General features: G+C 44.7%; 1 protein-coding gene across 11 annotated transcripts in view; it reads left to right on the top strand.

Moving 5' to 3' along the window:
- PTPN3 (protein tyrosine phosphatase non-receptor type 3) overlaps window positions 1-23,029 on the top strand; it is a 229,171-nt gene that overhangs the window by 29,336 nt on the left and 176,806 nt on the right. For 2 of the 11 annotated variants that reach the window (XM_061589647.1, XM_061589648.1), the window contains exon 1: window positions 14,371-14,620. The exons of 7 other annotated variants lie outside the window; for them this stretch is intronic. The gene's annotated coding sequence lies outside the window, so the exon portion shown is untranslated. Of the gene's footprint in view, window positions 1-14,370; window positions 14,621-15,018; window positions 15,268-23,029 lie in introns of those variants that run through there. 2 more of the 11 variants (XM_061589649.1, XM_061589652.1) reach the window with 2 other exon arrangements.

The raw sequence follows: 23,029 nt of genomic DNA, 5'->3' as shown, positions 1-23,029 counted from the left end.
TATATACAGAAAACAAGGCCCACAGCATGGTGCTGCTTGTAAGGCAGGCCTGGAACTGAAACTGCCACAGCCTGGGGCTGACTCAGCAGTTCCTGGTATGACAAGCCTGGAGGGCCAATACGCTACAACAACAATCCTCTGAAACCACCTCCTTTTTATAGTTTCAGTGCCAAGGTGTAATCTTCACAAAACTGGCTCACTGGCTGCTGACCTAGCACCTGCATAAAAACATTTATTATTTATTATCATTATTATTATTTATTTTATTGCATTTATATACTGCCCCATAACCAAAGCATAACCATAACAGCAATCAAAGACATTAAAAACAAATATACAAATTTAAAAACACATTTTTTTAAAAAAAATTAAAACTCATGTTAAAATGCCTGGGAGAAGAGGAAAGTTTTGACCTGTCGCCGAAAAGATAACAGTGTTGGTGCCAGGCACACCTCATCAAGGACATCATTCCATAATTTGGGGGGCACCACTGAGAACCCCTCTCCCTCAGAGTAGGCACCAAGAGGAGGGCCTTAGATGTTGAGCGTAGTGTACGGGTGGGTTTGTGTCGGGAGAGGCATGCCAATAGGTACAGTAGAGCCCCGCTAATATGGCAGGTTAGGGACCAGGCCCCCGCTGTAAAGCGGAAATCGCCGTAAAGCGGAAACCATTGACTCTAATGGGGTGTGTTGCGCGAAAAAGCGCAAAATTGGCTTTAAAACAGGGAATTTCCCCGAATTGAAAGCCACCGCATGAGCGGAACACCGCAAAACGGAACACCGGTAAGCGGGGCCCTACTGTATTGTGATCCCAAGCCATGTAAGGCTTAATAGGTCAAAACCAGCACCTTGAATTGAGCCCGGAAACATACAGAAAGCCAATGCAAGTGGGCCAGAATCAGTTTTATATGTTCGAACTGTCTGGTCCCTGTTACCAATCTGGCTGCTGCATTTTGCACAAGCTGCAGCTTCTGAACAGTCTTCAAAGGCAGCCCCACATAGAGTGCATTGCAGTAATCTAACTTAGAGGCTACCAGAGCATAGACAACTGAAGCCAGGTTATCCCTATCCAGATAGGGACGTAGCTGAGCCACCAACCGAAGTTGGTAGAAGGCACTCAATGCCACCAAGGCTACCTGAGCTTCAAGTGACAGAGATGGTTCTAGGAGAACCCCCAAACTATGAACCTGCTCCTTCAGGGGGAGTGTAATCCCATCCATGACAGGTTGGACATCCATCATCCAGTCAGAAGAACCACCCACTAACAGCATCTCAGTCTTGTCTGGATTGAGCCTCAGTTTATTAGCCCTCATCCAGTCCATTATCACAGCCAGGCACTGGTTCAGCACATGGACAGCCTCACCTGAAAAGGATGAAAAGGAGAAATAGAGCTGTGTGTCATCAGCATACTAATGGCAACACACTCCAAAACTCCGGATGACCACACCCAACGGTTTCATGTAGATGTTGAACAGCATGGGGGACAGAACTGACCCCTGTGGAACCCCATACTGGAGAATCCAGAGTGCTGAGCAATGTTCCCCAAGCACCACCTTCTGGAGCTGACCCGCCAAGTAGGAGCGGAACCACCGCCATGCTGTCCCTCCCACTCCCAACTCAGCCAGTCTTCCCAGAAGGATACCATGATCAATGGTATCGAAAGCTGCTGAGAGATCAAGGAGAATCAACAGAGTCACCCTCCCCCGTCTCTCTCCCAACAGAGGTCATCATACAGGGTGACCAAGGCTGTTTCCATGCCAAAACCAGGCCTGAAACCCGACTGAAATGGATCCAGATAATCGGTCTCATCCAAGAGTGTCTGGAGCTGGTCTGCCACCACTCATTCAAGGAACTTGCCCAGGAATGGAACATTTGCCACCTGCGTATAGTTATTAAAATTTTCTGGGTTCAAGGAGCGTCTCTTCAGGAGTGGTCTCACTACCACCTCTTTCAGGCAGCCAGGGTCCACCCCCTCTCGCAGAGAGGCATTAATTATTTCCCTGGCCCAGCTGGCTGTTCCATCCCTGCTAGCTTTTATTAGCCAAGAAGGGCAAGGATCCAGCACAGAAGTGGTTGCATGAACCTGTCCAAGCACGTTGTCAACGTCCTCAAGCTGTACCAACTGAAACTCATTCAAGAAATTGGGACCTGGCTGTGCTCTGGATACCTCACTTGATTCACCTGCTATAACACTGGAGTCTAAGTCCTGGCGGATGCTAAAGATTTTATCCTGGAAGTGCCTAGCAAATTCCTCAGATGGTTCTACCGTGTCTTTGGGGCCAGCATGTAATAGTCCCCTGACAATTCTGAAGAGCTCCACTGGGCGGCAGATTGATGATTTCATAGTGGCAGCAAAATATTGTTTTTTGCTGCCCTCACTGCCCCTAAATACAGCTTACCATAGGCACTTACCAGTGTATATTTGCATCCACTAGGAGTTCGTCTCCATCTGCACTTGAGCAGTTAATGCGGCACTAGGGTTACCAGGTGTCCAGTTTTTGCCTGGAGACTCTGGATTTTGGGGTGCTCTTTGTGTCTTAAGATGAGTCACCTTAATCTCCAGACTCTGACCTTTCATTTTTAAAAAAAATGTAGTTTCTAGGTGGTCCGGTTCTCAAGATATACACCAAAAAGTCAGCTGTCGCCCCCACAACTTCAGTTAAATGAGCTCGTAGCTGGCTGCCCTAATCCCGCCATTTCAGGTTTGTAGCCAGTAAGTGAAGTCAGGGTTGTGATTGACAAGGAATTAACTAGAGCCCTTTGCAAGTTGGAAAACTTGTTTTTTCCTACTTTTCTGAAAATCTCATAAATTGAGTAAGTATATAGCTTTCAGTCTTTTTCTCTCTTGTGCGCAGAAGTCAATCAAGTGTAAATTTTCCTGGGCTGTTGAAGAGGGCACTGTTTTGAAAACTTTCCCAATATGAAGCTTTAATCCAGTACTTGCTTTTCTGGGAGTAAAGCCGCAATGCTAATCCCACATACCCAGAGTAAATGCCATTGAATTCAATAGGACTTACTTTTGAGTAGACATGGTTAGGATTGTGCTGTAAATTGATGGGACTTTTGAGTGAACATAGCAAAGATGTGTTTGTGTTGTAAATCTTTCTCTCCCCCTCCAATCCTGTTTTTTAAAGCAATAGGCAGGGCTTACATAGGTATCATTGCTTTTATTATGTAGGAAACTAATATGATTTTATTTTTTAATGTTCTACGATGACCAACTGGTTTTGACAATAAACTATTATACGGGGTGTATGCATTTTTACATCTCCTGTGTGTGTGTGTGTCTGTCTGTCTTTCCAGCAATCCTGTGAGATAGGGTTGCAGACTGGAAACCAAGGCAGCTCACAATAAGAAATAAATTCCTTTAAAATCAAATAACCATAAAAACAAGTACAAACAGTTGCAAAACAGCTTAAAGTGGCATGATTCTGAATTTTGGGTTGGGTGAATGAAGTTCCTTACCACTTGAGGTTGCAGTTGTGTGTAAGCTTTCCTATCTGAGTAAGCCCCATTGAATACATTTGAACTTGCTTCTGAGTAAACAAACGTAGGATTACACTATAGTATCTTTACAGGTTGTGTAAATAATAAACACATTTTATAGTTATGCTTATATAAATATCTCTTCATACTATATTCCAATAAGTATCTGATTTCACACTACGGTTCCTCTACATTTTCAGTGTGCCCTTCTTCCTTGGGGTGTTCAGGTTCCCCTCTGTTGTTTTCATCTGCCTGAGGGGCAGATTAGGCTGAGAGACAGTGAGTAGTCCATGGTCACCCAGTACTCATTTCCATTTTAAAAAAAAATAATTAAAATGATTTACATGCAGGCAGTTTATTAAGTAGATCCACACGATACGTTTAAAGCACATCCAACATGCATTTAAAGCACATGACTTTCCCTAAAGAATCCTGGGAAGTGTAGTTTCCCCTTCACAGTTATTGTTCCCACAACCCTTAACAAACTTCAATTCCCGTGATTCTGTGGTGTGGTTCATGTGCTTCAAATATGTGTTGAATGTGCTTTGTACTCCCATCTAACATCTTCACAACGTTAGGCTCCCTTCTTCCTACAATGGCCTTCTGGTGACTGGCCTGGCCTGAGAGCACTTAACCCTTTTTGCCAGAAGCAAGTAGGCTAGATTAAATGTTCCCTACCCAGGCTCCATCTTTTAGATAAGATTTCTATCTTAACTTCCAATCAGAGAAATGTTTTTGTTTCAATTGTGTATGCTCCTAGCAGCTGTGGTTGCTGCTTAATGTATCATGGTTAATGACATCACTTGGGCCCTCCCATGATATCACTCAGGCATGCCCCTATGACATCAGTAGGGCCTGCCCCCCAAATCTCAGGGTTTGGGATGCTTCTGACCTGGCAATCCTACATGGCACCCATGGGCACCAGGGTGTCCCTGGAAGCCTTCCATTGCACCTGCGCAAAGCTTTCCACTCCTCCTCTCTCCACAACTCTGTTTGCTGTTTTTCCCCTTAATTTTTTTTGGAAGGGAGACAGTACCTTTGCGGCTGGGGGAGGAAGGGAGGAGGAGTCAGGGCACAGAACAGTGACTTCTTCACGTCTGTTTCCTGTTCTAGGTAGAGAGGTTCAGAGCAGCAAGAGGAGACAAATTACTTCAGTTGCATTAGGGCCTTGCTGGGTTTCCATTGCCCTACTCTGCTCCTGGCTTTGACTTTGCTTTTCCTCTCTCCCCTCAGTAGCTCCCCTCAGTAGCTCCCCTCCCTTCACCTCCCATATATTTTCTTTTTCTCTGTTTCTCTTTTCCCCTCTCCTTCCTCTGAGTGTTCTCTCTTCTTTTGTGTGTGTGTTTTCAGTGTGTGAGCGAGAATAATAATAATAATAATAATAATAATAATAATAATAATAATAATAATAATAATAAATTTAATTTCTTCGTCGCCTATCTGGCCAATGGCCACTCTAGGCGACTTACAACAATGTTAAAATACAATTAATAAAATACAGTAATACAATATAAAAACAATACATCTGCAGCAACAAAATTAAAACTGGGCAGGAGGCATTACAATTATAACAATTAACCCTCCCCGGATACCCTGAAGGCCTGCTGAAAGAGCCAGGTCTTTAAGGCTTTCCGAAACACATTTAGGGAAGAGGCGTGCCGGAGATCTTGTGGGAGGGAGTTCCAAAGAGTGGGGGCCGCCACTGAGAATGCCCTCTCTCTTGTACCCGCCAATCTGGCTGTTTTTGTTGGCGGGATTGAGAGAAGGCCCTGTGTGGCCGATCTTGTCGGGCGGCATAATTGGTGGCGTTGAAGGCGCTCCGTGAGATAAACTGGGCTGGAACCGCGTAGGGATTTAAAGGTCAATACCAACACCTTGAATTGGGCTCGGAAAACAACTGGTAGCCAGTGCAGGTTGAACAATACTGGTGTGATGTGATCTCGGCGGCGACTATTCGTAAGTAGTCGAGCCGCCGCATTTTGTATCAGTTGTAATTTCCGGACCGTTTTCAAGGGTAACCCCACGTAGAGCGCATTACAGTAGTCCAAATGAGAGGTGACCAGGGCGTGTACCACTAGTGGGAGCTGGTGTACAGGAAGGTAGGGTTGCAGCCTTCGTATGAGGTGTAGTTGGTACCAGGCTGCCCGGCTCACTGCTGAAATCTGAGCCTCCATGGACAGCCTGGAATCAAGCACAACCCCAAGGCTGCGGACCTGGTCCTTTAGGGGTAGACTCACCCCGTTGAATCTCAGGTCAATGTCGCCCAACCTTCTCTTGTCCCCCACAAGTAGTACCTCGGTCTTATCAGGGTTCAACTTCAGCTTGCTCCTTCCCATCCAACCACTCACGGATTCCAGGCACTTGGACAAGGTCTCCACAGCCAACTCTGGTGAAGATTTGAACGAGAGATAGAGCTGAGTGTCATCCGCATATTGATGACACTGCAGCCCAAATCTCCTGATGATTGCCCCCAGCGGCTTCATATGGATGTTAAATAGCATGGGAGAGAGGACAGAGCCCTGTGGCACACCACAATTGAGAGGCCAAGGGTCTGATACCTCCTCCCCCAACGCTACCTGTTGGTACCTGTCGGAGAGAAAGGAATGGAACCACTGTAATACAGTGCCTCTAATTCCCAATCCCTCCAGGCGAAGCAGAAGGATACTGTGGTCGACAGTATCAAAAGCCGCTGAGAGATCGAGGAGGAAAAGAAAGGTGGATTCTCCCCTATCTAATGCCCTCCTCAAATCATCTACCAGAGCAACCAAGGCTGTTTCAGTTCCGTGACCAGTCCTGAAACCCGATTGGTATGGATCCAAATAATCCGTTTCATCCAAGTGTGCTGACAACTGGTTGGCCACCACTCGCTCAATGACCTTGCCCAGAAATGGTAGATTTGAAATTGGGCGGAAGTTATCGAATACTTGGGGATCCAAGGAGGGCTTCTTTAAGATGGGCTTTACAATTGCCTCCTTGAAGGCTGATGGCATCACACCCTCTTTCAAGGATGCGTTTACCACCACTTTGATCCCCTCGCCCAATTTCTCTCTGCAGCTCATAAGGAGCCACGAAGGGCAAGGATCAGTAAGACAAGTGGTTGGCTTCACAGATGAAAGCACCTTGTCCACTTCCTCAGAAGGGAGAAGCCGAAACCGATCCCACTTTACCGGCATGCAACTGGCCAACTCTGGTTCATCCACTGTGTCCACGGCGCACGGGATCGAGCTCCGTAAGTGTTCGATTTTATCGGCGAAGTGTTTTGCTAATAAGTCACAGGAGGCCTTTGACTGTTCCAAGGGTTCCTGAGCAACTGGACCGACCAGGCTTCGGACCACCTGGAACAGCCTCCTGGGACAGCACTCCGCAGACGCAATAGAGGCAGCAAAGAAAGCCTTCTTTCCTACCTTTATTGCCACTTGGTAGGCAGCTACTGCTGCTCTAACCTGTGTCCGGACATCTTCGGAGCGGGATTTCCGCCACCGGCGCTCTAGTCGTCTCACCTCCTGCCTCAGACTACGCAACCGCGGTGTATACCATGGTGCTAGCTGAGTTCTATTCAGGGGGAGAGGACGTTTCAGAGCCACCCGGTCTAATGCCCTGGTGATCCCCACGTTCCACTCCTTCACCAGGGTTTCGACTGGGCGACCTTCAGCAGGTTCCAATTCCCCAAGCGCAGTCAGGAATCCATCCGGATCCATCAGGCGTCTGGGGCGGACCATTTTAATAGGTCCTTCACCCCTGCGGAGGGGGCATGGCAACGAGAAGTCTATATTTACCAGGTAGTGGTCTGACCATGACACAGGAGTGGCAAGAATCACTCCCAACTTCAGACCACTTCTCTCCTCTCCCAGGACAAATACTAGGTCGAGAGCATGACCGGCTACATGGGTGGGCCCAGTATTACTTAGGTACAGTTCCCAGGAAGCCATGGTTTCCAGGAAATCCCGTGGGGCTCCTATGAGAGCGGCCTCGGCATGCACGTTAAAGTCACCCAGAACTAATAGCTCTGGGGACAATGCCCGTACAGCCGAGACCACCTCTAGCACCTCGGTCAGGGAATCTGTCGTGCAGCGGGGTGGGCGGTACACCAGCAAGATCCCTAAACTGCCCTTCGGGCCCAACCTCCAGTACATACAATCAACAAATTGAGTCCTATGGAGGGGAGGTCTGGCAAAAACCAAGGACTCTCGATAGATGACTGCCACACCCCCTCCCCGCCTTCCCACCCTCGGCTGCTGTGCGTAACGGAAACCTGGCGGACACATGGCCTCAAGAATTGGAGCAGAGGCTTCGTCCAGCCAAGTTTCCGTAATACATGCCAGGTCTGCGCGCCCATCCAAGATCATATCATGGATGAGCGAGGTTTTCTGAGCCACAGACCTGGCATTACATAACAGCAGTCGAAGGTTGGTAGGAACCTTGCATCCCCCAGTTTTCGTCTGGTTCTGAGCAGACCCGGAACATGGGATGGATATAATGCATCTGTCCCGTGTTCCCCTATTCCGGCGTGGTCTGCTAGCAGCACCCTTCCAGCGCCTGCCGCCCAAACTTCCTATAAAAACATGCAGACAGATACACGGAGAGTGAGAGCGGAGGAATACTCCCCAAATGTTGTGACTGGTCATAACTACAGCAGCCATTGTGTGGTTCTACCCATGGCAGTTTTTAAACATTCCATATGTGTCCATAAACCCCCAAGGGTTTGGGGACCTGTGGTTACAGCAGGTGTGGGGAGGGGGACCTCCAGATGTTGTTGGGACTCCAATTCCTATCTTCCCCAGCCAGCATGACCAATGGTCAGGGATGGTGAGAGCTGCAGTCCTGTGACATCTGCAGGGCCACCATTGCTGGGTTATAATGTGGAATCTTGCTCCCCTCTGCTTCACTCTCCCTCCATTGCTATACTTTTCTCAGCTGTGTGAGGTCTGGCCTGTCTCATACTTTCTGTTTCTCCACAGCTATTGCCAGTCTTCAGTTTTAGGGACACTTCTATACCAAGCATTAACTGTGATTTTCTGAACTGCAAGATATATGGGCAATCGTCTGACCTTTCCCACAACCATTGCATAACCATAGACAGTTCTCACGCAAACAAGATTGGGGAGCAGGGCATCTAGTTTAGCATCTAGTGTGGCAGCTTCCAACAGACACTTCTAATTTTACCAATTAAACAGTGGTGGCACCTATCCATTTAAACAGGGTGGTCCTTGCATTTGAGGGACTTGAGAGTTAACAGGATTATCAATATGCACGGCAAACTATTCCAAGCCCCAAATATAGAAATATATCATTGTGGCTTGGGTGCACATCTTTGAAACAAATCAATCTGAAAATCAACTAGTCTAATTCAGTTGCTACTTTTCTGATCCCCCGACTTCTGATCTAATTTTTTTATTCATCTTTTCTCGTGGGTATTTTATAACTGGAGATATGCCACTAGAGCAGAACTGCTGTAGAGTAAATGAGAACAATAGAGTCAATGAGAACACACCATAAGGCTGGTGTTTCCAGGAATAGCCACTTAAACGAATGGAGCACAGGTTTTATTCTTTACATTAATTGTCACCTTCAGATTAAAACTGCTCTGTTCACCTCTTACTCTTTCCCTTTTGAAAAGCATGGTGATAGATTGGTTGCTTTCAGCGCAAAGTACTGATAGTGCAGACAGTTGGGTGTTTTTTTACCTCCATGCATATAGCTTTCATAAAAAGTTACTTTTTTGAACTACAACTCCCATCAGCCAATCCAGTGGCCATGCTGGCTGGGACTGATGGGAGCTGTAGTTTAAAAAAGTAACTTTTTCCAAGCTCTGGCTTTCAAAGAGTTCACAGATGAAAACACGGATTCTTGTAACACCCTTTTTCTCACACCAGAGATCACTGCTTGAGTGCTGCTCCCCTCCTTCCTTGAACAATTGCCAAAAGCACTTCAGCTGTTGCAGCCGTGTTCATTTACTTTGCAATAGTGGGCCAAGCACTTAGAAGCCGAGAGGACTTTGTTTGAGTGAAAATATATTATAGGGAAGCATTATTACCCTGATCTCAGGCTCTTACGTTGAGGGTGATACATGCCTCCCAGTGTATTAAGATAGTCAGCTGAGGCCCCGCTTTGGGTATCCCAAGTTTCTGAGGTTAGTTGGGTGACTACCAGGGGCAGAGCCTTTTCTGTCCATGCCTTGATTTGGGAATACTTTCCTTGGGAACCATTTCACCTTCTTATACACCTATACTGGAGTATAAAAATGTTGTTGGTGATGTAGATGTTCTGCCGATTTCCGTTGTTCGTAATTGCTTTGTATATTATCCTTGTGTTGTTTTAATCTGCTGGAAGTTGCCTTGGGCATATTTGATTGAAAGGGAACAGATAATTTTTCAAAATTAATTAATGAATTGTCCTGTAATATGTTACTAATAGCTCAGATGCTGCTGTAACAGGCGAAGCTCATTCTGAAGTTGCAAATTGTGCATGATAAAAGCCCTATCTGGTTGTTCTATCAGTGTCTACGATAACATGTTTCTAAGCACCACTTACTCCAGCACATCATTGTCTTTTTATTTTCAGCTCAAAAAGTTGGAGGGTGGACCCAATTGTAGATGACAGAAGCATGGGGGATAATGGAGGAGTCCTAGTCAGGTGGAATCTTTGGTTGAGAGCACGGAATCACGAGTTGTTTCACTAAAAGGCAAACACTAATCGTGGAACCAACTGGTTCACATTGACAAGCCCTCCAACACGAATGGGGTTTAGCTCCCATCATCTTTGACCATTAGCCATGTTGGCAGGGGTTGATGGGAGGTGAGAGTCCACCAGTATCTGGAAGGCCACTGGTTCCTCATCCCTAACCCTAGTATGAGAACCAAATGTTAATAGCAAAAAAGTGCTTCTCTTTCCCCACTCCAGCCATCTTTGAAATACATGTGAGAATCATTAAGGATCTAGCAGAGGGCTTTGGGGAGTGAGAGAACCAATACATGACACTCTTGAAAAGCCTTAAGCAAAGGTTGATACAGAGTAGGGAATGAATGTATATTCCAGTATTGTGGTTTTCAAACTGTTTCAAGGAGTTTTGAGTTTTTGGAGACTTTTGGGGGGTTCTTAATTTGCCCACCATTACCTTCCTCCCCGCTCCCAAGCAATATGTAGCTTGCAGGAGCGTGTTGGATATGTTGCAGGGCACACTTTCAATTTACACAGGGGTGAGTCCCAAAAAACTCACCTTAGAACAAAGGTGAGCAGAAGGTAGATTGAAATCTACGGGAAGATCTCTGACTTTGATATAGAGTGGCGATGATCTCAAACTCTCAGTTTAACAATGGCAACAATAAATTACTTCCTCTCCTAAATTATACTGCTGAAATTAAGAAATCAAGTTCAGGGGCCAGAAAAGAGGTAATCAGGAATGGATTTTTGTATAGAAGGCCTGTGAAGTCAGCTCTGATACTCAAAACAAATTACTGGGCTCAGAATTCTTTAGTTGGAAGTGTATGTCTTTTGCTCCAACTGGTGAGTCTGAGTTCTAGTAAAAAACAAAGATCTTACATGGCTAAAGTCTGTTGATCCTTGCTTTAGAACAGCCTTTTTCAACCAGTGTGCCTCCAGATGTTGTTGGACCACAACTCCCATCAGCCTCAGCCAGCATTGCCAATGGTCAGGAAAGATGGGAGTTGTGGTCCAACAACATCTGGAGGCACACTGGTTGGGAAAGGCTGCTCTAGAACATATCCCAGCATTCTCTGCACTATGCAAGGATTCTGTAACAAACTCTGGGTAAATGTATCCGCCACTTAGTCAACTGGTGTATTTGTAAAAATTACCAAAACACCCAACCTTACACGAAAACTGTCCCTTGAAACTTCCTACTGCTTGAAGAAATTGAGAAATGCAAGACAAACACTCGCAATATAAAATGCATTGTATCCATATTCAGTCTGAGTGTGATTACCCCTGCAAACTAAAGTGATTGGTGCATGAAGAGGTCTAGAAGACATGGCTGTGCAAATCTATCTGACTATCCTACAACTGTATGTTGCAAACTGTGGAATGAATTCTCCTCAGGGTCATGGGTAACTACCAGGAAGGAGTGCTGCAGAAAGAACACGAACAATGCTGTTGGCCATATTGATAACAAGTCCCCTAAAAAGTCAAGGCTTCCAAAGTGTGGGTGGTGATGAGAGGGTGGAACAGGGCTACAAGTATTTAGTTGTTCTGCAACTCTGCATGTCAGGCTGAAGATGAAGTGGTAAGAGAACAGGGGCTGTGCAGAGGTTGGGGGAAAGAGACAACACAGAAGTGTGCAATTTGACATAAGTGTGGTGTGATGTTGGTTTGTATGTGCATTTGTGCATGTAGAAGTTTTGCAAAGTTTTGAGGGAAAGCAGCACAGGAAATAGTTGAGCTGAACCAAGTATAACTAGTGAGGAAAGAAAAGTATAGAACATGGTGCAATTTTACTGGGAAAGTGTAATTCAATAGTTCAAGAAAAGTTGAAGAATAGTTTCTGTGAGGATTTGTCTTTGCCAGTACAGATAGTTTCCTTGTTTTCTCCTCATATACAGCTGGCTCTATCAATCAAATTGGTTTATTAGAGTAGGGCCCATAGCACTGAAAGCAGATTGAATCTCAAATGCCTAGACCTTACCAGAAGCCATGTAAAGACATCTAAGCACATTGAACTTGTCAAGGATTAATACCTTGGCACAGTCCTTAACCAAAATGGAGACAATAGTCAAGAAATCAGAAGAAGGCTAGGACTGGGGAGGGCAGCTATGAGAGAACTAGAAAAGGTCCTCAAATGAAAAGATGTATCACTGAACACCAAAGTCAGGATCATTCAGACCATGGTATTCCCGATCTTTATGTATGGATGTGAAAGTTGGACAGTGAAAAAAGCAGGTAAGAGAAAAATCTTCTCATTTGAAATGTGGTGCTGGAGGAGAGCTTTGCAGATACCATGGACTGCAAAAGACAAATAATTGGGTGTTAGAACAAATTAAACCAGAACTATCACTAAGAAGCTAAAATGATGTAACTGGGGTTATCATACTTTTGGACACATTATGAGAAGACATGATTCACTAGAAAAGACAATAATGCTGGAAAAAACAGAGGGGAGTAGAAAAAGAGGAAGGCCAAAGAAGAGATGGCTTGATTCCATAAAGGAAGCCACACCTGAACTTACAAGATCAGAACAGGGTGCTCATGTGATGCCCTTCCCTGGCTCTCCCTGTCAGGTTCCTACCTGCTCGTGGTTACTGCCTGTCACTAGGCACCACCAGGGACTCCACCAGTCCAGACTGTCCTTTTTTATGGTTTCTCTCTCCGCTCTAGCACAGATCTCACCAGATCCCCCTGCTAGGCAGCACCACCAGTCACGTCCTATAACCAGTATTCCCAGAGACTCTGCCTGAGTCTCTCTATCAGGTTACCTCTGTGACTGAGTGCTTAAGCTGTCCCCAATCCCTTTGATCTTTATATATAAAGCATACGATCCTGGTTTGCTCTGAATACTTGTTGTGTTATATTCTTCCCTTCACCGCTGCCACCAATTGTTACAGTTTCCCTTCAGCCTTGGTAAGCACCTTGCCCTCCCTTCTGGTCTGTATAACCCCAGCCAAGGATCAGGCCTTCGGTAAACCAAATATAGTTTTTATTAAATAACAGAGATAACAAGATTACTTTATAAAGGCACATAAGCATATGGTTTCATCTATTTCTGGTACTTGTCTTAGTATTAATCCGAACTCTACACTCTCCTCATATCCACCAACTCTCCACACAATCTCCTCTCAAAAACCCACCAAAACAACCCACTCACGTCCACCCAGATTCAACTGTCATCCTTCCATTTATACTCTCAGCCATCCAAACACTCAGCCAATCATCCAGCATTCTACTGCCCATTTACTCCCCCCTCCTCTTTCATTCCACTTACCATGTATCTCCTATACAAACAGCACTTACCATATATACATTAATACAGGAACATCACAGACACATTATGAGAAGACATGATTCACTAGAAAAGACAATAATGCTGGAAAAAACAGAGGGGAGTAGAAAAAGAGGAAGGCCAAAGAAGAGATGGCTTGATTCCATAAAGGAAGCCACACCTGAACTTACAAGATCAGAACAGGGTGGTTCAGAACAGATGTTGTTGGAGGTCGCTGATTCATAGGGTCACCATAAGCCGTAATTGACTTGAAGGCACATAACGACAACAAATCACAGGAGTAAGATATTTTTGGATCCAAGGTGACATCTGCTCTTTTCTGAGGCTTACAGGTGTTATAATAGAAACTGATACAACTGACTTTTAACCAAGCTATCTTCTGTGATGTCTACAGTCTTATCTTATGCTTGTTCTCTGATAAGTAAACTCAGCTCCTGCTCCCATGCACATCCGGTCAGCCAGTGAGAACAGCATGGGCCTAGACTAGATTGGGCTTGTTCCTAAATTCTTAAGGAAGTCCTATTGTGACCGAAGGAGCTCACTCCCAAATAAGAGTGCGCTGGATCACAAACAACACAGCCTTAGGGAATTTAAGGATAGTTTTAAAACCACACTGGCTTAAGCTCCATTCAACTAAGTGCGAGTTAATTCAGAGTAAACAAGCATAGGATCAGGTTACACATGGAAGGTAGGGTGAATGGATAGGGATGAACTAGATATCAATCCACACATGCCATTATAGGGATTCCAAAGCTTGGGTTAATGGACACTGGGTTAACCTGTCGCCTCTCCGGGAATTCAATCGCCACCAAACACAAGGAAAGAGAAAGCGGTGACAGCTCCACTGCGCAGGCGCAACAATGCTTTCTCGAAGAAGTCGGTCGCTCCCCATCCCGGAACAGAGCCGAACGCTTCCGATAAGATCCGAGTTCAGCGACAGTTGGTCGAGAAACGGCCAGTTCCATCGGCTCCGCTAGAGGGCGGGCGGTGTCGAGGAGGCTCGAGTGAGACCCAGCCATGGTGGTGGGCGGAACTGGGAGTTGGGCGGTCTAGTGGCCGTTGCTGCCGCAGGCAGAGAGCTTCCTGGTCTTGCGTGGTAGTCACGGGTAGCCCCACGTCGAAGCGGGTCCCCACCCGCCACGACACCTGCTGTCTGGGTTCGGTCGGCTGACAGCGGAGCCAGCAGGTAGCAACTGGGACGGGGAAGCCACGGCGTGTGGGGGGGGGTGAGAGTGAGGGGAGGCGGCGGCGGCAGCCACAGCGCGGGCGTCTCAGGGGGGAGTTCGTAGCGCTGCGAGCGGAGAGAACCATTTCCTTGTTTGGCCCCTCCTCTGTTGGGCCAGCTTCAGGGATCCCGCCGTCCTCTTCTCCTGCCGCCGAGGCAGGCAGCGAGGACAAGTGAGCGCAGGCGGTGGCTGTGTTTTTAGCTGCAGCCTCTGCTTGCTCGCGCGAGTAGTATGCGGCGGTTGCGAGCGGGGGCCACCGTGCCCGAGCGAGTCAGTGGCGGCGGCGGCTGTTCCTTATAGCTGCCTCTGCTGGCTGCTTCTCTAAGTGAGCGACAGAGCCACGGCGCTGGCTCCGAGGAGCAGTAGTTGCTGCCGTTTCCGCGCCCGCTCTGTCTCTGGGCGGTGCATTGGTGGGTGGGGTTGGGCCGCCCCGCTGACCTGTAAGAATGCGGGCAGGCGGCGGCGGCGGCGGCTTTCCCCTGCAGTTCTCTCCGAGGCTCGCGGGTCACGGCAGCGGTGGGGACTGCGAAGAGTACGGCCCAGTTCTCTGTGCCGCTCAGAGGCAAGCACGTCAGCGGAGGGAGCGGCTGCTCTTTCCTACCGTTAGGTGCTTGAGCCCTTGCTTGAGAAGCAACCATCTTTGCTCACCTGTCCACTCCCTGTGCGCCCAGTTCCTACAGCTACCCAGGGCAGGGTTTCTTTGAACTGCTACTCCCTGCCTTTCTTTTTTCTTTTTTGTGGTTGGAAGCGTTGCTGTCTCTGCAGGTGGCATCACATCATAGAGGATGGCATCCCACTCACGGGGCGGTGGTGGTGGTGACTCACAATGACCCTTCTGTTGGCAGAGGTGGCTGCTGTGTCCTCAGTGACAGCTCCTTGGGCTTAATCCTGGTGCTCCTCTTGAGTTGCTGGAGCCTCGGCAGTTGCCCACCAGTACCAACCTGTAGCTCTAGCTAGAGGAGGATGGGTTGCTGGTGCTTGAGCTGAGCATTCCTTTGGGCGTGACTGTGTGAGTGCCTGCCTGAATGAGTGAATGAATGATAGTGTTAATGAATCTTGCTGGAGTGTACTCACTCTGCTTTATGTGTCTCTGACCTATCCAACGTTTGTGTTTTTGGCCTGTTCTACATTTGCTGTAGTCCTGAAGTCCACTTCTTGCTGCAGATGGGGATGTTATATTGAATAATTTCCCATGCTGAACAAAATCTCTGTAGGTAAGACAACCAAAAACACCAGGAAGAAAAATTCAAGGCCAACCCACTCTCTATTGTGCTATTTTTCTAATTCTAGGGACTCTTTAAGTAAGGGACCTGCAGCCTGAATGGTATTATCCATTCAGTCACTTCATTCTACTATATGTGTAAACAAGGCTGTAGTGACTAGGGTATGTATTTAATAATAACAGTCACAATAATAGGTGGGACTGCAACAAAACTTTGCTGTGTGGAGTGCTTCTGTTTACTGTTCTGGTTAGTCAAAATTCATTCTCTGCAATACCACATTCTGTTTCCCCTCCCACCCGGTTTCTAGTTTTCCCCCCGAACTGTCTGTCAGCATTCAACGCCCAATGGGCACTGTTAGTACTCATTGGGTTGTTTGGGGGTTCAGCTCCCTAAGGGTTTTTTCCCTAATTTTTAAAATACTTTTGCGAACCTTGGAATTCTCCCAAGGTTGCTGATACCTCCCTCATGTACATGGATGGTGCTGTTTGACTACATAAGCATTGATGTTCCTCTTCCTGAAGAAGAATTAGCGTAAACAAATATTGCAGTGCATCCTTGATGTTCACATGTTACTTGAGCCTCTCTGGCCGAGGGATTTAAGGTTAACACCAAAAACGTGGTCTTGCTTTAACCTGGGTTTTACTTCATGAACATAGTTCTTGGAACATTTAGAAGTGCAACTCATGCAAGTCAATGGAGCATCTGCATGCAACTGAGTGCTTGGTTTGTTCATAATCACTCCAGGTTCCATTTCACTGAGGGCTGGGTCACCAAGTGTCTCCAGATCCAGCCCTTTGTTGTCCTCTGCATTAAGTAAGTTGTCAACATTCACCTTTACTTGCAGGAAGTTTGGGGGAAGTGCACTTAGGGGCACAAATGGGGTGGGGCTAAATCTGCCTCTGGTGATTGCTTCAATTGACAATGAGCTCTGCTTCTCCTAGATCACACTCGCATGTGATGGAAAGTTGGGAACTGTTGTGGATAGATAGTTACTGTTTTTATACCATGCACTTAGGGGCATAACAGTGTTAGTAAAAATATAGGTTTCTACAAACTAAATTTGAACCATGGGTGGGGTGTGAGGAAAAAGTCAATAGAAGGTGAAAGAGGCAGGGATAATAAGGTGAATGTAAACTATGATAATGTCATTCACTGTATGCGGCACAAAGGCATAGTAGGGTGTATGCATAAGGCCGCTGGGGTAGCTGCCATGAGCAGTGATGTATTCCTGTAATGTTTTGCTGGCATTTCTGTGATGTTATTGCCTGCACTTCTAAAGATTAGATTAGTGCGGACCAATGTTTTACTGACATTTCATTTCTGTATTTCATTATTGGAACTGATTGCTATGTATTTGTGTATTAAAGAGGTGGTGTTTTTGTCATTGTTTATGGATGTGCTAACACAGTGCATATAATTTTTGCAGACCATGTGCTGATTGCATGCTTATTTCCCTCCCTCACCCTATTTAGTGAAAATTATGAGGTCAGGTATAAAATGTAAATGTACTGCCTCCAAGTCGATTCTGACTTATGGCGACCCTATGAATAGGGTTTTCATGGTAAGTGGTATTCAGAGGTGTTTTTACCATTGCCTTCCTCTGAGGCTGAGAGGCAGTGACTGGCCCAAGGTCACCCAGTGAGCTTCATGGCTGTGTGGGGATTTGAACCCTGGTCTCCCAGGTCGTAGTCCAACACCTTAACCACTATACCACACTGGCTCACTTGGTCAGGTATAGATGTCTATATGTCTGTATTTAAAGTAGGAGGATGCGCTAAGTGCTGTGGAATAAATACCTATTCCTGGAGGTGCTCACATTTCTTGGAAATGTGAGAAACTCCAGTATGGACAAGTATACATCATGATGTCCCTTTCATGACTCAGTTGTGTGTGTATGAACATGACTGAAGGATGTTTCATGTATGTGCAAAACTGAAAAAGTACTGTCCTGGCATTTATTTATTTATTTATTCAGTACAATATTAAAATAAGTTAAAATAATCTGAGACTGGCTATGGATATATTTTTGTCTTATTTGTACTATAAGCATTGCATTTAGTATGTATATCTGAATGAGGTACTTCGATGATAGTGTTAGTAGTATGAATAGGGTAAAGTAAAAGTTGATTCAGTTATCTTGAGATCCACTTTTATTTATTAATATTAATATTTTAGGCCACTGTTTCACCTAAAGGTCTTCAAAGTCTTTTACAACTCAAAAATACAGTAAACTACCAAACCAATAAAGCAGATAACTATAGGAATGACAAACACGAAATAGCAAAACAATTTTCAAGTTACATAAACATATTATTCAAGTCCAAAGCCTTGACAAAATAAACAAGCTTTATGGATTGACTAAAAGCCTATAGTGTGGGAGTGATACAAGTCTCCAGGGGTGTGTGGGAGTTCTATGGTTGAGCCCAGGAGTGTGGAATTTGATCCAACCAATACGCCTGATTATTATCTCCCCCTCTCCCCACAGGCCATGTTTAACTGCTGGACCAGGCTACCCACCTGCCAATAATCTGACATCACCGTAATGTCAGGTGACCCATTCTTACCTGCATGGTTTGAAATCAAACCATGCAGGCAAAGTCATCACCTCAAAAGCACTGATAATCAGCTGATTGTTGGGTCTTGAGCTGTGCACTGGGCTCCTCAAGTACTGATGATCAGCTGATTGTCAGGTTGTGCGAAGCCCCACGCATGCATAGGTGATTGTTGGGTCTTGCAAAGTCAGGTGCACAGTGTTTCTCAAGGGCCAAAAATTAGGTGATCATTAGGTCTTGCAAAGCCACGTCCATGACACTCCACAAGCTGATCATCCATCGGGGTTGTGAAGCCCAATGCACAGTGCTGATTGGCAGAGCCTGCAAGCCTCCTTTTGACTCAGCTGGGCTTTATCTGCTCCGCACCTAGTATCATATGAGATGACGGCTATAGGGCAGGTGACTGTGGCATGACTGAAATGGCCTTGCAGGTCACAGTTAAAGACCTTGTCTCGTGTCATTATCAGGTGCACCTCTGATGGTGGCATAACACAAAGCGAGGCTTCTGCTGAAGATCTGAACAAGTGGGCAAGCTCTTGTGGGAGAAAACAGTTCTTATGCTCTATTACTGTGCCATCTTCAGTATAGAGTGAAGCAATAAGACAACTGTTGGTTTTTCACATTTCTGTCTGCTTTGAAGAGCACAGAATGTCTTGCATCAGTTTCTCAGGCAGTCTTCTATCCAAGTGGATTACAGGGCCACAACAGCAGGAGTACATCATGTTGTTGTTTTTAGTTCTTTTCTATTCACTCCAGATACTTATATTGCGATTTAAGCCACCTTGTAATATCAGTTTATTTAAGCTTAAAACAATGCTGGCTAATTTTGGCAATATTCTGGACAAGAGGCTACTGTAAAGACAGAATATGGAGAAACTGACAGGTTCCCCATCGGAAAGGGTGTGAGACAGGGGTGTATTTTATCACCCCATTTATTTAATCTATACACAGAACATATCATATGGAAAGCGGGATTGGACCAAGATGAAGGAGGTGTGAAGACTGAAGGGAGAAATATCAATAATTTAAGACATGCAGACGATACCATATTACTAGCAGAAACAGTAATGATTTGAAACGAATGCTGATGAAAGTTAAAGAGGAAAGCACAAAAGCAGGACTACAGCTCAACATCAAAAAGACTAAAGCAATGACAACAGAAGGTTTATGTAACTTTACAGTTGACAATGAGGAGATTGAATTTGCCAAGGATTATCAATACCTTGGCACAGTCATTAACCAAAATGGAGACAATAGTCAAGAAATCAGAAGAAGGCTGGGACTGGGGAGGGCAGCTATGAGAGAACTAGAAAAGGTCCTCAAATGCAAAGATGTATCACTGAACACTAAAGTCAGGATCATTCAGACCATGGTATTCCCAATCTCTATGTATGGATGTGAAAGTTGGACAGTGAAAAAAGTGGTTGACAAATCTTCTCATTTGAAATGTGCTGGAGGAGAGCTTTGCGGATACCATGGACTGCGAAAAAGACAAATAATTGGGTGTTAGAACAAATTAAACCACAACTATCCCTAGAAGCTAAAATGATGAAACTGAGGTTGTCATACTTTGGACACATAATGAGAAGACATGATTCACTAGAAAAGACAATAATGCTTGGAAAAACAGAAGGGAGTAGAAAAAGAGGAAGGCCAAATAAGAGATGGATTGATTCCATAAAGGAAGCCACAGACCTGAACTTACAAGATCTGAACAGGGTGGTTCATGACAGATGCTCTTGGAGGTGGCTGATTCATAGGGTCGCCATAAGTCTTAATTGACTTGAAGGCACATAACAACAACAACAACCTTGGCAAGTGTGCTACAAGTCAAGTTCAGAGTATGAAATAGTGCCAGTCTAGTGGCACCTATGCAGCCACCCATCTTTGTTTTTTTTAATTTATTTTATTAGACTCCTGAGCCAGGGATCAGGTAGCATCGAAAGCAGCAGAAATGACAACATTTTACTAGAAGTGCAGTGTGTGAATAATTAAAGTCATTCCATGCTCCCCATCTCCTTGTGGCGGGGACTTTTCTTTTATGATGTCGCCGGTGAAACACTGTGCTGGTTCTATATAAGTAAATAACATATTACTTTAGACCTCTAGAAAATATTTCCCCATCTGACAAAAGTGATAGAAATTGGCTGGAGAGAAAAATGCAAATTTTTGTTATCTCAGTAGCAGATAATAGTATTGAAAGTGCTGTTAATCTCTTTGTTCATATGTGTTTATTGGGTCAGTCCAATACATGTCTACTCAGTTCAGTGGGACTTACTCCCAGGTAAGTGTGTATTGTATTGCAGCCTTAGTATCTGCCATGACCTTTAGAAATATGGCAGTCTGTACATTTAAACAATTCATCAAAAGCACAAATCTCTTTATACAGCTGTCAGTTGGGTTTTTCACGTTGAGATTGATCTTACTATTGCTGTTTTTGCAAATTATTAAGTAGCTGCCAGACATTTTGTAAATACATAATTTTAAGTGCCCATAATTGTAACTCTGCGATATAAATCATGTTTCTAAACATTGACAACTATAATGACTTCCATTAATAAGCAGATCAGAGAGTATCAGAGGGAGAGAAAGAGATAATTACTTTAAATTATTTGTACTACTGATTTTAAGAACATATATGAGGTAATGCTGATCCTAGTGATTACACTGAAGCCTCAAAATTAATTGGATACCTTCAGTGGCATCTAGCCGCTTGTTCACTTGTGTTGCATATTGTAAATCTTGTATAAGTTCTTACAAAACGGACAAACATAAAACGTATAAGAAATTTTTAAAGTAGAATGATTAGGGCAAGTACAAATGTTGTCCTTGTTTTTACATTGTAAAACCAAATGATGTTCTGTGATTCCTTTTTTTAGTTATGTTTGCAAGGCTCATGGTATAACTGCTTAAATAATGTTTCTGCTCTTTCACATACTTTCTGTAGCTTTCCACCTTCCTTTCTCCAAGTACATTTATGAATGATAAAACCCATTCTAAAGAGGATTGTGACAAGTTTGAACACTTGAGATTTCCTTCTGTATAAATAGGAATAAAAAGTATAAGTGAAGGCAAATGTTTCTTAACTACTGGAGACAGGAATTGTTCATATTTTCATTTCATGCTTTTAAATGATATCTGGTGTAACTCTGCATGCAAACATTTTCCAGAGGTGTTGCAGTGTTAGTCTGTGGGAGCGAAAATAACAATATTATGGCATCTTAAAGACTAACTAATTTATTGTGGCATAAGCCCCAAGACGTTTGTTTTTTGCATATGTGTGTGTACTATATACTATACTAGCTACTTTAGATGTCACATCTCTTTACACCAAGATAGATAGATGGATGGATGGAGGGATGGATGGAGGATGGATGGATGGATGGAGGGATGGATGGAGGGAGGGAGGGAGGGAGGGAGGGAGGGAGGGAGGGAGGGATGGAGGGATGGATGGATGGATGGATGAGACAGTTTTGAAAGCAACAAACAGAACTTCACTCAGGCTTGCTCTGGAACCCTATAAGGATTCCGTTAATCACCTAAAATATATATATGAACATAATTGTGATTAACCAGAGGTTTTTATTATATTAACAAAACGTTTCAGCTTCCGCCTTCATCAGCTGCCAACATACAAATGCTGTTACCAAGGTGGCAGTTATAGAGCTTTGAGGATGGAATGCTCAGAGGGGCTTCATTTGCAGAAGCTAAGTGGTGGTGGTACTGTCCTCCAGGTTCAGGCCATGTGGTGCCAATGTGTCCAGAAAGTATATCCAAAAGTTCTCCCTTTTGGTCATCTCTATCGCTGTAATGGAAAAGTCCAACAGGCTGTGACCCTCGATGTTAAAATGCTTTGCAACTGGTTGCTCCACTTTTTTTTGTCAAAATTGCCGACTTGTGGTTCCTGAAGCACGTGCGTAGGTCAGTTGTGGTCTTTCCTACATATTGGATATGACATCCTGGTCTTTTGCACTTGATGACATAAGTTATATTGCAGGACCTGCCCCTCATGCAGACCTGGCAAGAAAATTGCACTTGCCGTCTTTGGTGTATATTTGTACCTCGGTGAGATTTCTAATGGATGGGGTAATTTTGTCTGTGTTGTCAGCACAAGTGTGCTTGATAATACCAAAGCACCTTGAGCCAAAAAGCATTTATTCAGAGGAGGTAGAATTTTTCTGAGCAATATATGCTGGCCCCTTCTGCATGCATACTGAGTACAACACAATTTCTGAGGTATATTTGTTTTTTGTTTCCAGAAGGAAAATGGTAGATGATAAGTGGGTAAAATTTGGGGACGTTATCCAGATTAACATTTGTGACAATGGCCTAGAAGGGCATCCTTGTAGGGCTACGTATGTGTCAATCACACAATGAAAAGTGCATCTGGGGTCCAAATGTTCTCCAAAAGTTAGCATGGGGCCAGCATTTTCAGATGAGGAAAAGCATTTTGTTTTGGAAAAACATTCTAAGTTCCTTTCCTCTTTCGTGCTTTCCACAATGGCTCTATCTATCTGTAGTGTATTGCAGTAGCTGGAGTATTAGGTTTATTTATTTATTAGATTTATATCCCCCCCTTTCTCCTAGTAGGAGC

This window comes from Rhineura floridana, chromosome 11 (assembly GCF_030035675.1).
Source record: "Rhineura floridana isolate rRhiFlo1 chromosome 11, rRhiFlo1.hap2, whole genome shotgun sequence".
Lineage (NCBI taxonomy): Eukaryota > Metazoa > Chordata > Lepidosauria > Squamata > Rhineuridae > Rhineura > Rhineura floridana.
This window is presented reverse-complemented; position numbering and strand designations above follow the sequence as displayed.